The 15,241-nt window shown below is 56.3% G+C and overlaps 1 protein-coding gene across 1 annotated transcript in view; it reads right to left on the bottom strand.

Moving 5' to 3' along the window:
- Window positions 1-9,831, bottom strand: part of NFASC (neurofascin) — a gene marked incomplete at its 3' end in the record, with an annotated part of 53,831 nt that extends 44,000 nt beyond the window's left edge. The window contains exon 1 of the mRNA XM_027908078.1: window positions 9,755-9,831. The remainder of the gene's footprint in view (window positions 1-9,754) is intronic.
- Between the last annotated feature and the right edge of the window lie 5,410 nt (window positions 9,832-15,241).

Raw genomic sequence — 15,241 nt, forward strand, 5'->3', positions numbered from 1 at the left:
TGCTCTGCATCCCCCCACATCATCACACAGGACCTTTAACAGCACTGGGTTTGCAGAAGGGAGAGGTCACAGACACAGAGCTGGGGGAGGAGGGGACAGGATGGGACAGGCAGGACACTGCACAAGGACAGAGGGACGTGGTCTGTCCTTCCTGAGCAGAACCAGGAGATCTCTCTCCTCCCAGAAATGCTTCCCTGCTCCCAGGATGAGCTGCTCCCAGGGAGCTCCTTCTGCCCCTCCACATGACTCGACACTTTCTGATCCCTGAGTAGGGCTGATGTGACTCTGCATTCCAGCTCTGATGTGCCAAAATGCCCACAGATCTGCATCTCAGCCCCCCTTTCCAGGCTCACTCACCCCTCGTGGTGTATCCTCTGTTTGACTATTTTCTCAGCTCTGGAAGAGCCAACCCCAAAGAGTGAAAAGAGGGGATTTAATTAAAAAAATTAAAGGTCCAGGCAGAGTCTGCCCATATATCCAGTTCCACTGGTAATTAGGAAACAGATGGGGGAAGGAGGGAACAGGGAGAGGAATCTTTGTTAGGTTAATTGTTTGAAGGCACTAAATGAAATATAGGTGGCCTGATTTCCCTGGAGGATTGTAGGGGAACTTAAGGAGAGACTTTCCAGAGAATAAAAGTGGGAGTTTCCCAGTAAAGGACAGCAGAAGATTATAACTAATCAGGCAAGAACAGAAGTGATAAACCCAAGGAAAAGAAACAAAGCTCCCCTTTGTAGCTTTAAATGAGGAATCAACCAATCTGATCCACGGCTTCATTAACATCTTATTAAAATGCAATTTCCATGTTCCTGATTAAACGGGCTGGGAGTCGGGAAGTCTTTTGTGGTCCTGGCTGTTCTCCAGGGTGGAGGTGCCCCCGTGCCCAGAGGTCCCAGCCCTGGGGACGGTTCAGGTGACACCTTTTCGAGCCAGCACTTCACTTCTGCTGCCTCCCAAGGTGCCCCCCGAGGACGCACCTTCCTCCCAGCTCGGGTGTACCAGAACCCGATATTTCGGAGCAGACACAGCAACACCCTCCTTGCTGGTGCCTCCTGTGCCCCAGAGCGCTTGGTGATCGTGTTTCATGCCAAGGGGGGATGGATGTCCTTATCTCCCCCGGAAAGAGCTGCAGAACCCCCCGTTAGTGGCAGTTCCTGCTCCAACAACTCCAACAACCGCCCCGGAGGCTCTTTGTGAGCAGATAATTCAATCCCCTCTCAGCCCACCTCAGTCTCCACAACCCCCCACCCCCAAATCCTGCCTCCCCCACAAAAGGGCACCAGGAGCTGCTCTCAGTCCCACTTTGCTGCCCGGGTGTCTCGTTAACCCGGAGTAGCTGCCGGGATAATTGCGGGGCCAGCCCGGCTCATCCGGATTACCGGGATTGGCGATGCCCGACGGGCACCAACCAGCTCTCAAACCACGGGAAAATGAGAGTGGGGCTGGAAGGGAGGAGGATCAAAGGTCCAGTGCGACGGGACAATGAGAGAATCAAGCCTCAGGATTTGAAACCATAAGCCACATCCCTACCAATTGATTAGTTACTGCTTCCCTGTTTTCCCTTGATTCGGGCAATGCCTTCCTGCTCTCTGCTGAAATTAAAACATGATCCAGCCCCTTGAAGAGCACGCATTAAAGAGATGAAAGATCTGAGTTTAGAGGCTGAATTACTTTCAATTTGCACGGGCTCTGCCTGATGCAGCTCCTCCAGGATATCAAAGGCTCCGTGTGGTGTCTGAGAGCAGTGACTGGAGCTGCTGGCCCTGGGAAGCAGTGACACCCTCCCCCCCGTGCTGAGCAGCTGCTCAGGGGCTTGGCCACTGTGCCACTGTGGAAGGAGAGGAGGAGGAGGCTCAGCCACGTCTGCAGAGAGGCAACAGCAGCTGCTGCCAAGGGCTGCGATGGCACCTTCCCCCCCTGGCTGTGCCACTCACCCCAGACCCCCCATTGCACTCTGCCCTGAGGGCTTCCCACAGCAGAACTGGTCCTACTGTGTGGAATTCAGTGTCCAGAGCCACGATACCCTGCCAGGTGCCCAGTCTGGGGAGGCCACTGAACTTTTCAGCCATTAGCAGCAAGTTGCAAAAGTGACCTGATTTTTCATTTGATTTTTTTAATGCCACTCACTGGACAAACATCACATCCTAGCCAGTGAGACCACAACTGAGCAAAGCAAATCCAGAGCTGGGCTAGCAGAGCTTTCTGAGGACAAGGAAGGAGAAGATCCTTCCACGGTGCCAGGAGAGGGAAATGCCATTTAAAACCAGACACTGCTCTGGCAAAGCCCAGATTGAGCGAAGACTAAACAAGAGCTGACAAGCTGACATTTGAAAATGCAATTAGTTGGCTCGTAGAGCCGCCCTGTTATCTTATTGTTAATTATATGTTTGCTCAGTCTGAGGCAATACACTTATTTCCATGTAATTCTCAGGCTCTCTTGCTTTGACTGGTCCCTTCCAGCAAGAGCTCCCATCTCCCCCCTCCCTCCCAGCCACTTTCACTGCCACAAAGGCCTGTGCTTCAGTGGATTATGTAATTGCCATTAGAACCTGCTCCTGGGGCAGCCTCTGAAGTGAACTCCCAAGATAAGAGGTGCTTGGGAACCACGGGGGTGCCGGTGGGAGCTGGGACTCACTGCTCTCATTTCCCACTTCTGCAGTTCCTCCCCCCAAAATGACAGTCCCAGTCACCCCAGAGCACTTCCCTGACCTGAGCCGAGCTGTGCCAGCAGACACCAATTTATTCTCATCCCCGTCCCTCCCTCCCCTCTTAATTGTGATAAATCTGTCCTTTAAACACATTAGAGAGCGTCAGGGGCCAGGCCAATTTCTGGGCATAAACATAATTCCCATTTTGTTTGTCTTGCTGGGCAGCCTGAGGGGGAGGAAGCAGCGCCCCAGCTGAGCAAACACAGCATCTCCCGGGCAAAAACCCTGCCAGGAACACTCTGAGAGCACAGCCCTCCCCACCCCGCAGCAACCAGTCCCATCTCCACCCCAAACACGAAGGTTTGAAGGGGGAGATGAGGCAAGTGGAGCTCATGGAATCAGAGAGCAGCCTGCTGGCCTGGGCTGGGGCCAGAGCAGCCCCAGCTGCCGCCCTGGCCAGCAGGATTCACACGAGGTCAACCAACCCTCCCCAGCTGCTGAGAGGGCTGGGAAACAAAGCCCTGCAGGCCTTGGCATCTGGATCCCAGAGCTGTCAGAGAGGGATTGGCAGGCTCTGATGGGCAGCATGACGTGTTGAAGGGCACTGGGGTTGTGCACAGATCTGCCCACGGGTTTGGGATGAACTAATAGAGGTGGGAATTAACCCTGATTCCAGCTCTTCTGGGCATGAGGGAAGGAGCACTGAGTTTTGACAGACAGTTAAGGTGTTTTACATTAGAATTCGAATTTACTCAATATAGGGAAAGAAGGAAATGGGACTATCAACTCATTAGGTTGATCTGTTATAGAATCAAAGAATTCTAGACTGGTTTGGGTGGGAAGGGACCTTAAAGCTCATTCCATCCCGATCCCTGCCACAGGCAGGGACACCTTCCACCAGCCCAGGTTGCTCCAAGCCCTGTCCAACCTGGCCTTGGACACTCCCAGGGCTGGGGCAGCCACAGCTTCTCTGGGCACCCTGTGCCGGGGCCTGCCCACCCTCCCAGGGAAGGAATTTCTCTCCTAAACTTTGCCTCTGTCACTTCGAAGCCGTTCCCCCCTGTCTTGTAATTCCAGTTGCTGGTACCAGTCCCTCTTCCCTCCTGGCAGACCCTTCACAGCCTGGGAGGTGCTGAGAGGTCTCCCCACAACCTGCTCCTCCCCAGGCTGAACAGCCCCCCCTTCCCCAGCCTGTCAGATGTGTCAGGACAGGGGGGTGTCCCCAGGGCAGCTCTGGGGGTCCCCAGTGTCCTGACACACGTGTGTGTGGCCACAAAGCCCCCGTTCTGTCCTTCCCCCCCCACACCAACCCCTCCCCACTCGCATCTGTGAGCACGTCACGGGGGCTCAGACACAACCCCCCGAGCCCACAACAGGCAGGGCTTTGTTGCTGGGTCTGCTGGGAGTCTGAAAGCAAGATTTCACGAGGCCTGACACCATTTAAGTGACAGCAAGAGCGAGAGCTTCTCCTGGGCCCTGCACTCCATCAGGGCCCGCTCAGAGGACAGATGTGCCTTTATGGGCCCAGTGACCCCCCCCCAGCCCTCACAAACGGGGCTGTGTCACAAACATGGAGTGGCTGGTGGTGCCAAACCCCTCTGTGGAGCTGGTAAGAGCCTGTGGGACAGGAGACAGGCTGGCCCCAAGTCCTAATCGTGGAATTGCTTGAGGAGCGGTGACATTTGCCACCAGCACACACAGCGGAGCACGGGCTCATTTACAGCTCCTCATTAACTGAGCTGACTGGGTAAAACTTGCAGAGCCTGGGCTGGCCTCCACCTTTTCAGCTTGCTGGGGGAGAAGGGAAGGCTGTAATTTCTTTGCCTGCCCCCAGGCCGTGCAAATATCCAATAAAAGCGGCTGTGAATATCCAATAAAACAGCTCCCCAGTGGCACGAGGGCGGGCAGTCCTTCTTGGTACGGGAGAAAAGGTTCTCAAAGGGGCGCAAAGAGGGAGCAGGCTGTGCTGTTCCCTGCTGATGAAAGCCCTCAGGGGTAATGGGATCACAGAACACTTCTGGCTGGAGGGGACCAGGGCAGGTCACCCAGCCCAGCCACCAGCTGAGAGCAGGCTCAGCCCTAAGGTCAGCCCTAAGCTCAGCCTGGGTTGTGCAGGGCTTTGTCCAGGTGGGTGTTCAAACCACCTGTCCGAGGAGGGTGGGGGGTAATCCGGGCTGCGGGGGAGGAGGGGGGATCGTGCCCCGTTCAGGTATGCTCTTGTTTCATCCTCTTAGTCCCTTCCCACCCTCGGCACGAAGAGGAATCAGCAGAGAACAACCTCAGGGACCAAAGGGAAGGGCACGAGAGGCCCCAGCTCGCGTGGGGTTCCCGGAGGGCGGTTCAGGACCCTGGAGAGCGGCCGGAGCGCCGCGGGACGGGACGGGACGGGGCCGCTCCGAGAGGCTCCTTCTCCCACCCACCAACACTCATGTCCTCCTCATTCCCAGGTTTCCCAGAGAAGCCGCGGCTGTCCCATCCCTGGATGTGTCCAAGGCCAGGTTGGATAAACTTGGAGCAACCTGTGCTCGTGGAAGGTGTCTCTCCCCGTGGCCAGGGGTTGGCACTGGGTGAGCTTTAAGGTCCCTCCCAACCCAACCCAGTCCATCATTCTGTGATTCTTCTTAATTTGGAGCTCCTCGAGGTTAATGGGAGAACCAGGAAAAGGGAACATTTCAGAGCAGGAAGAGGATTTGGCTGCGTTTCCTGCAGATCCAAGGAGAGCCCTGTCACCCTCCCAGCTCCCACTGCAGTTGCCAGCCCGGCCCATCCATGCCAGGACATTTCAGGAGGAATTCAGGATGCGGGCTGACAGCCCCACAGGATCACCCTTGCTGGGCCTTAGGATTCCTACTGTCTGTAGGAACCCATCGGTCCCCGTGCTGGAAAAATGGCCAAACCCCCCCTGCCAGGGAGGCAGAAAACAGCAGAAAACCTGCCAGGAATTCCAATGAACCTCCAGGTTCACCTTGCACCAAAAGCCTCTGGCTTCTGCTCCCTTTAACCAGCCATCTGTAAGGAGCAACGTTTGCTTCCAAAGGTGGGAAAGCAGCTTCTAGGACAGTGCCAGGGGTTTCTCAGTGTCACTCAGCACCGAGTCCTGGCTGTGCAAAGTACCCTCTTCCCTCTTCTGCCCAGCCTGGGGATGCAGCAGCCCCGTGTTTGGGCTCTGAGGAGCAGAGTGATGCCAGAGAAGGATTCCCAGACTCTGCTTTGGGAGGGGAAGGCTCCATTCCCTGTTCCCAAGGCCTTCGGTCCAGCCCTGCCTGCAGTCAGGACTGGGTGCTTTGCTCCCCTGTGCCCTTGGGCTGCTCCCTCCCTGCTGCATTCCCAGAGTGAGGAGAACAGGCCTGGATCTCAAACAGGATGGGATGGGATCCAAAGACTCTGGAGCGAGGGGAGCTAAAGGGACATGGCAAAGGCTTGTCCCTGTGTATCCTTGGGAACTTCTACCTGCTTTAGCCACACAACCCCATCTCTATTTGTTCAGTTGTTAATCCCTCTCCTCCTATCTCATTAACTGGGAATGGTGATCCCTATAAGCAGGGCTGAGGTCTAAATCCTGCTCTGTTTTAATCCATAATAACACAGCACTGTTTCTTTCGGGTCTGGATTAAAGAAAAAAGAAAGGGAGGGGGATTATTTAACATAACAGCAACTACAGGCAAGTTCACTCTGAGCTGGATCTCCAAAATTATGCAATAATTATCCTGGACAGCCAAGGTAGAAGAATGAAGGTATGACCTGTTCGAGCAGAGCAGGGGGGGAAAAGAGAAAAGATGGAGCAGAAGTCATCCAACAACATTTAAAATGAAGAGAATCCTTTTTGAAAGGAGTTACCCACAGGGCAGGGAGACAAGCTAGACCTCCCTGACAAGATTTGCAAGAGCCTTTCAGAAACTGTAAGTGAATACAAGCCGTGGTTGGAGCTGCCTGCTCGGTTTTAAGACACGAGGGGATATTTTGGTAAAGGGCAAATGAAATCCAAGGAACAAACCTCCACAAGGGAAGTACCAGAGGTTTCTTCCTTGGATTTTTACGAGTCTTCTCCAAGGTTCTTCTGTTATTCAAATTCAAGGAAAGTCTGGTTTTCTGTGTATTACTCAGAGCCATTCAATGCAAACAACCACAAATTAATCCTCACCATTCAGCTGCCACCTTCTTTCACCTGAACAAGGAGGCTGTGCAGCAACCAGGCGGTTCACAGCTCCCTCAAGTCCTGTAACACCACAAAGGAGGGAGCTCTGCCTCAGCTCTCAGGTTTATCTCCCCCTAAAAGTGAAGTGCTGGTGAGATCTGAGAGGCTGATGCTGCACAGACAGGTCAGGACACCCCTCCCCTGCTCCTGCAGGGACAGGAAATTCAGCAGCCCCTCCCAGATAAAATCAGAGCCTCACAAGTGTCCTGGGAATCCAGCTGTTCGGTTTTCCCAGACTTCTCCAGCAATCTCAAGTGCAAACCTTTCACCTCCCTGCCCCTCAGCTGAGCACGCCAAGGACAAGGTGGGGCCAACACTCCCTGAAATTCTGAGTTTTCTGCCCAGGTGAGCTCTTTGTAGAGACATCCATAAACTACCACAGTTCTGCTCAGTGGGGGTCAAACAGGTGACAGAAGAAGGAGAGGACTGGGGTCTGGCAAGGTCCTTGGGACCTGTGAACAATTCACCCAGCAAACCTTCCCCCAAGGTCACCCCAGGTCCTTCTCCCAGGGTCACCCAGCCAGGCCTGAAACAGCGTGTTGGAAGCGAGAATCACTGCAGCGGAAAGTGAAACTGCTTTAAACTCCATCCATCTCCCCTCTCCCATCAGCCTGAGCCAACAAAGGTCCCGTGTCCGTTCTCCCTTCCCTCGGGATCAGAGGAGACACCAACAGCCCCTGGGGCAGCACTCACAGCACCTCATTCCCGCTGTCACCCAGCCCCTGACGCACAGAACCGACACCTGGTGGTTCACACCTCATCTCAACACCTTCCCTGCTCACCCTGCACCAGCAGCTCCCCCGTGGGGCTCTGTGCCCTCCTTCAGGGGAGCCTCGTGTGAGCAGCCTCCTCCCAGCACCCCACACAGCCCAGGCAGCCAGGAAACCTCATTTCTTGCTGTTTTGATCGAAGGTATTTGCCCACCCTGGCTGCCTGAGCGCTGCAGGAAGCCTTTGTGGTGGCACTTTGCCAGCAGCAGCATCGATTTTACACACAAGACCCACTAAGACAATTAGATCACAGCAAGGCAAATAATTCATTGCGAATTAATACCTTTTGAGAGCTTGGGATATTTTCCATTTAATCATTAGCTGGGAGAAGAGCTGATTGGATTGGCTGTCTCGGTTTAAATCAGATCCCAAGCCACAGCCCAGGCAGCACAACTCAGGGAGAGGCCAAGGCCTGAGAGGCCGAGGATGAGGATGGAGCTTTGTTATCCCCAGGACCAACCCCATCACGCAGCTCAAGCAAGACAAAGCCAGTCCCCAGGTCTCAACCCCTGTAAACAAAAGTCTGTTTTCGAATTTAACAACTTGAGCCCATCCTCTGTCAGCTGAGCAGCCCTCCATGCATTATTTATGTCGGATTCCTGTTACAACCACACACACATACACATTAAAAAAAAAAAAAGGAGAGTCAGCAAGAGCCCAGCCTGGAGCTGGGGAAGGGAAAGGACAGAAATAGAACTGAAAAGGAGGATGCTGCATTTGAGGGGTTTTCTTTCAGGGTAGGCCAGGCAGAGAAGTTTTCCTGAAACAAAGCAGCCACGCTGCCCACCAGTGCCTGCCAAGGGTGGGTGTTTCACAGAACCTCGGGCAGGGAGAAAGGAATCAGCAGCTCTGGAAAAGTCACAGGATTTGTTGCCTTTGTGCTCGGCAGCTGAGAGGAGCACCCCGGAAACACCACAGCGCCACAGGATCCATCTTAAAGCAGCCAGGCTTGGCTTGGGCATGCCAGCATGCCAGTTTTACTGCAACACATCCCCCCTGCCCCCCTGCACTGCCTCCCTCCCAGGGAGCAGCCAGGAACATCCCTGCTCCACTTCCAGGAGTGCCCCCCAGCCCACACGCCGTTCCAAGGACCTGACCTTGAGAAACCATCTCAAAGGAAAAGGAAAAAGAAAAACCCGTCCAGGCAAGACGCAGGGTTTCAGCAGGGACAGGATTTTCTGGAGAAAAGCTCTTTTTTTCCACCCATAACCCTTCCCCTGCATCCCCCCCGAGGCCTCACTGGGGTGCAAGGAGCATCCTCCCTGCTCCCCGTCCTCCAAGGAGCAGCTGAGGCCACGGCAGAGGACACTGCCCCTCGCTCCAGCCCAGCATTCCCTCTCCCGGGCCCGCAGCATTCCCACCTCCGGCACGGCCTCGCACACGCAGTGGAGTTTCCTTCGCCCTCCGCAGCCCCTTCCCGAGCATCTGCCGGAGCTCGGGAGCAGCTGAGCCGCCCGGAGAGCCGGGAGCACAAATGATTCAGCATTTTCCCCCCCTCCAGGAGCTGCCGGATCGATCGCGGGGCTGCCGCAGGCACGGCCGGAGCATGCGGATCACAAACCTGGCCGGCACCGAGCGCTGCTCTCCGGCGGGGCCCGGCCCCATCCAGCGCCGCATCCCAGCCCAGGTGTCCTCCGAGAGGCCTCGCCTGATGGGTTTTGCCAGCCCGGGGTGTCTCGGCGGGGAGAACACGGATCCACCCCCGAACACGAGAGGGAAGCGCCGGGTGCGGGCTCCCCGCGGGACAAACCCCTCGTCTCCAGGAGCTTTCGGGCCCCAAACTTGCCGTGTCACACAAAAGGTCTGTCCCTGGGCTGCGCTTCCCCCCCGATCCCCCCGCGCTGCCACCCCGGGATTTTATCACACGTACAGACACGATGTCGTGACGTAAGCGCCAAAATCCCATCACATGCCCCCGGCCCGGTACCCACCTCCCCCTGCACGGGGTTCAGGCACCCAAAAATCGGCGGGGGTGGGGTGGGAAGGCTGGGGGGAAGTGTCACCCTGCAGGCAGCGTGATCCCAAATCGGCGGTGAGGATCCCCCCCAGCCCCCCGCCCAGCCGTGCCCCGAGGGCCGCGCGCCCCGAACATCCCCCGGGAGGCTCCCGCATCCCGCTGCCCACCCCTGGCACCCCCTTACCCGGTGGGGAACGGCGGCTCGGCCGCAGCCGGGGCTCGGTGCGGGGCTCGGTGCGGGGCTCGGTGAGCCGCACTGCGCGCTCCCGGGCGCGGCCGCGCCGCACTGCGCGCTCCCGGGCGGGTGGAGAGCGAGCGCGCTCCGGGAGGAGGAGGAGGAGGAGGCAGAGAGGGAGGGAGGGAGGAAGGCAGGGGGCCGAGGCAGGGGGAGGGGTTCATTAGCTCGCCCGTTAATTAGCATCCCCGCGCGCGCGGGGCCGCCCCGGCTCTGCCTCCCCGAAAAAAAACCCCGCGGGCGCCAAAGGCGCAACCCGGGCTGGGGATCCACCGGCTCGAGTTTTCGGGCAGGGAAGGGCAAGTCTTGTCCGAGCGCCGGCGTCACCCAGGGGAAGGGCTGCGGGGGGCTCAGCACCCTTCAGGGCCCCCCCCCAGCAGCGCCCTGAGGGGTAAATCCGCCCCTCCAGGGCGCTGGGGAGGAGCTGAAGTGCCACATCTTGGCTCTGGGTGCGGTGCCAGCTGGTGAGTGCCCCAAACCAGGCGCTGTCCCCCGCCGAGTGGCCCAGCGGAGGTGAACATCGCAGCCCAGACATCTCCTCAGCCTCTTGGTTATCAGGAGTGTCAGTTTAATTAAAACACTCACAGCGAGGTTTTGCTGCCTCTCCTTGCCCTGCGTTTTTCTTTTTTCTTCTTTTTTTTTTTTTTTTTTTTTTTTTTTTTTTTTTTTTTTTTTTTTTTTTTTTTTTTTTTTTTTTTTTTTTTTTGGGTTCCAAATGTTCTGCTGAGGCTGCAAAAACTCGAACTGAGAGAGGAGTTTTCTCTGCAAGCAACACACTGACCCTTTTTATATGTATTTCATTTGTCCTCTAAACTCCTTACACTGAACACGCCAGTGCAAATCACAGGGTTGGGAGGGACGTTAAAGATCACCCAGTGCCACCCCCTGCCATGGTTGCTCCAACCTGGCCTTGGACACTTCCAGGGGCAGCCACAGCTTCTCTGGGCACCTCCTCTTGCTCGGGGGCTCTGGGAAAGCAGCTTTGGGCTGCAGTTTTCCCACTGAGTGATGGTTGCAGTAACACAAACCAGACTCGGAGAGCAGGTGCTGCAGGGCAGCGATGGCCCAGCTGCTGCAAAAGAAGGAAGATAAATCAATTAGGAATAGCTGAGACAGTGCAGAGCCCAGCGCTGAGCAGAATTCCAGCCACCCCTTCCCTCCTGCCGGGGACTGGGGAAAACAGGGCACAGGGGGATCAGCAACAAAGTACAAGGAAACCTGGTGTTAAATGTGGGGACATCCTGATATCAGTGTCACCAAAGCACGGGCTCAACTCCTTATCCTGCAGCTGCTCAGCACCTTTGGAAACATTGAATTTCACCAAGCTTTGCCATTTCCACAGGGATCCTGTCCTACAGCTGGATTTAGGGCAGCAGTGGGGAAAGTCACTCAAGATCTCCCTCTCAAACAGTGCTGACTGCTCCTCTGAGATGCTGATTGCTGCTAATTCCAGAGGGATCCAAGGGCACGTTGCACTTCTCGAGCCGCTCAGAACCCTGCAAAATCCACTTTTCCCTGTTCCTCCTCTGCGTGGCCTTGGCTGCAAACAGCCTGCTGGGAAGGAACTGAAATATCCCCTCTGGCTTTGGGAAGTCTCAGCAGAGAACTCCACCTGGAGGAGGCCCCTGCCCTCCTGCCCCACACAAACACTGATTTACAGCACACAGTGCTCATCTTTGAGGCCGCTCCTGCAAGGGGATGGTGAGCAGAGGAAGAGCTCAGAGGCTGCTCAGGCCTGGGCACACGAGGAGGAGGACACTGAGATGGGTCTCCTGCCCACACCTCTGTGCAAGGATAACAAATCCAGGGCAAAGAGGGTCAAAATGATCAAGAGGAACAATTGCAAACCACTGGCAACTCGAGGGGAAGTGTTTAAATGCAATAGAAGCTGCACCCTCCACTTGCAAGATCCATCTGGGACGGGTGGCTGTAAAAACAGCAGGAATTTGGGTGCAGAGCTGGGTGTTTCCCAGCAAGGATGAGGCTGAACTAGGAGGACATCCCAGTGCAGGGCTTCCTGAGCCAGCCCCTCCTGCAGGCAGGGGAGGGGAGAGGAGGGGCTGACTCCTGACCCACGCTGGGGGCTCTGAGCCCTTCCCAGATCCACTCGGGGTACCTGTCCCCGCTCAGGGCCTCAGGGAGGGTTCCTTCCCCTCCTTCCCCCTGGAGATCCACTGCAATCCAATTAACACCTCTCCAGGGAATGGGCAAGGGGAAGGAGTGAGAGGAGCTCCTCTCCTCCCACCAAGCTCTTCGGGACAAATATCGATCGGCCCCAAAGCGTTCGCACTCGGAAAGATGGATTTGTGGGCGCCTTGCTGTGACACGAGGAGCCTTTCAGGAAAAAGCTGGTGATGGATGCACATCCCAGGCACTTTGTTTTAATGGAGCAGCAGCTTTTCCTGCCCCCGGGGCATAAATCACCGGGCTGTTGGAGCCACTCTGTGCTTCCCTGGTTTGGGACACGAAGCCCTTCCCGTCCGTGCTCGCAGGAGCTCTGGCAGAGGTGTTTTGCCTCACTGATGCACCCGCAGGTTTGTTCAGCATTAATGCAGAGGATTTAAAACCCGGACTGGCATTTAAATACACTCCCCCTGCCTTTGCTATTCCACGGCACAGACCTCAATTCCTTTGGAGGGTTAGAAGGAGTGCAGTTCACTCCATCCCACTCCAGAGGCCCCAGAACCCACAGAACCAGAGCTCTGGAGTGGCAGAAAGATGCAAAGCCCACCTCCCAGAGCCGAGGCCCCTGGAATGTCGGGTTTGGAGGGGCTGCCCAGCCCGGCACACGCCGTTCCCGATCCGGGGCTGCCACCTGCTGCCACAGCGAAACGCTCCTCTCCTGCTCGGGGGGGGGGATTGGTTTTAACCCTCGGGAAACCCTCCCCGCAGAGCACGAGCTGTGGTCCCGCCGTCAGGAGTCTGTGGGGAATCTCCCCTGGAGTTTGGGAGTATCAGTGGGCTGGGAAAAGCTGTGGCGGGTTCGCAGCGATTAAAGGATTGGTGATTAAAGGATCTGCATCGAGTTAAGGACCCTCAGCCACGACCCCACACCCCAGTGATGCTCCAGAGCTCTGTTGTTACGATCCTGTGGAGCATTTCAGAGCATCACCCTCCTTGGGTTTGTTTTCTGTGATGTGCCTGGAGCGCTCTGGGAGGGACCTGTGCCTGGGGAGGCTCCAGAACTGGAGCAGTGCCAGTCCCCAAGGACTCATAAAGTGTCTCTTGGGCATGGACTGTGAGTTCTCTGAACCCCAGCTCCAGCTCCAGCCTTCATTCCAGGAAAGGTTTCCTTCAGCTTTTAGATGCAGAAAAAAGACCTTTGTTTGTCCATTCATGACAGTCCTGGCTGCACCCACCCCCAAGCTAGAGGTGGGTGAAACCCTGAGGTGTGGTGGCATCAGTGGGGCCACAACAAAAACACTGGCACTGCTCTTCCAAACCTGCACAGACACCCCCTGAGCACCCCCTGAGACACCAACTGGACACCCCCTGAGAAGGTTTTGCAAAGCAACATCCCAAAGCAGTTTTTTTCCCCTAGAACCGCCTCCAACAACCCCCTCCCTCCCCGGGTCAGACCCCTCTGCACAGTTTGCAGCCCCCACTCACAGCTCTGGGCCAGGGAACCGTCGGGTGGGATTCGGGCTGGGGGGACCCTGATTTGGGGGCTGGGGGTGCTCCAGCCCAGAGAAGATCTCCCCAGCCTGGCACAGCCCAGGGCAGAGCCCGCTGTGGGCGATGACAGGCTGGCAGCACCCGGGGCACCGCACAGCTCCAGGCGTTCCCGGGGACTCCGCTGTCTGACACGGGTGTTCCATGAAATATTCAGCAGCTCAACGTGAACAAAGCTTTGCTCTGATACTGCTCTTCCCAGAACAGGTTTCGTGATCACAGATGCAGGAGCCCAGGCAGCTCTGCCCAGCATTTCCCCCTCCCTTTCCCCAGGGATCGTCACCTTTCCGGCCGGGCAGGATTGCATCGCGCCCCTGTGCTCGCCCTCTCCAGCCTCCTGATTTCCATGAGGGGATGGGTAGGAGATGAAAACAAAGATATTTCCATGGAAAAGCCGAATTGGGCCATTCCCTCCTCAGCATCCCAAGGAGGGGCTGAGAGGAAGTGAAGGAGAGCAGGGAAAAAGAAGAAAATAAAGCTCTTTACCTCCTCCCTGCACTTCTCCAGCTCTCTCGTCACGCTCTGCAAACACTTCTAGTGACTCGAGGGGCACCAAGTGCCTCCATTTACTCATTTGCTGCCAGGGGATTAGGGGTTTGCTCAGCTGGAAAAGACCAAGCCAGCCTGGCTGTGCTTGTGCCACCTCCATTTCCGAATCATTCCGTGATTTCTGAAGTGATCCAGCTGCTCGCTGTGCGAGAAATCCTTTATATCGCCCCTCCCAAAACCTCCCCAAACCCAGCACCCTCCAGATGGCAAATTTAAAAGGTTTTATCTCCTAAGGCACTTTTCTGCATCATGTGCATTATCCAACTTCTCTGCTGCTGCAGGTGAAGGATTATGTACATTGTTTTGGGGAGCAATTGTTAGTACGGAGCACAGGTACCCAGATACTTCCTAGTCCCTGCAGAAATCAGGCTTGACCTGGGAAAACAGCCTGGGAAAACCTGCTTGGGGTGGCCTGTCTCCAGCCTGGAGTGAATCCCAGGAACCTGCTTCGACTGCTGCACCACTAGATTGCAGCACAACACCAATTTCTGCACAGTTTCAGCGCTGGGCTGGGCTGCAGAGAGGAGCAAACTGGGACCTCTTGGAAGCAAAACTCGAGGTGAGAAATTGTGCAGAAAGAAAGACTCAGCAAAGGACATCCATCCCCTGCCTTCGGGGTGTATCCAACCCCCAGGAACATCCCGGGGGGAAATTCTGGGAGCCCCCCGTGAAACCGGATCAGGGCTCGGCACAAACGTTTGGCCAAAGCTGGCCGTGAATCCTAAAGGGAGAAGGTGGCCCAGGAAAAAGCAGTGAGCTGGCAGTGAGCCCCCGGAGGCTGCAGGGACTGGCCAGCTGTCACTAGACCCCTCCTCTGGGGGGTGAAGCAAAAGGGCACACTGAACTCCAGCCCACCGAGTCCCTGAGGTGGGATCAGTGTTCCAGAGCTGAGCTGAAGCCTCTTAGCTGGGACATGTTGGTCCCAGACTCCAAAGGTCAGGCTCTCTGTCTCCTCTGTTTCTGGGTGCCTGTGACACCCCCCTTTGCAGCCCCTCCTTTGGGGTTCTGCCCCTGGGGGTGACCCAGGAAGGTGCTCCAGACCCCAGGAACAACCCCAGGAGCCAGCCCAGTACCCACCAGTGACCCCCACCCTGCTGCCCAGTTTGGCCCCAGATGAGTGGCTGGAGCCCCAGAAGAACCTGTGACCTTCTCTGCTCTCACCAGCCCAGCAGATTCCTCCCAGCAAACTCTTCTACAGGCTTGTTTGGAAGGAAG

Source organism: Empidonax traillii, unplaced genomic scaffold (assembly GCF_003031625.1).
Source record: "Empidonax traillii isolate 1590-97213 ecotype Southwest subspecies unplaced genomic scaffold, ASM303162v1 scaffold1604:size84260, whole genome shotgun sequence".
Classification (NCBI taxonomy): domain Eukaryota; kingdom Metazoa; phylum Chordata; class Aves; order Passeriformes; family Tyrannidae; genus Empidonax; species Empidonax traillii.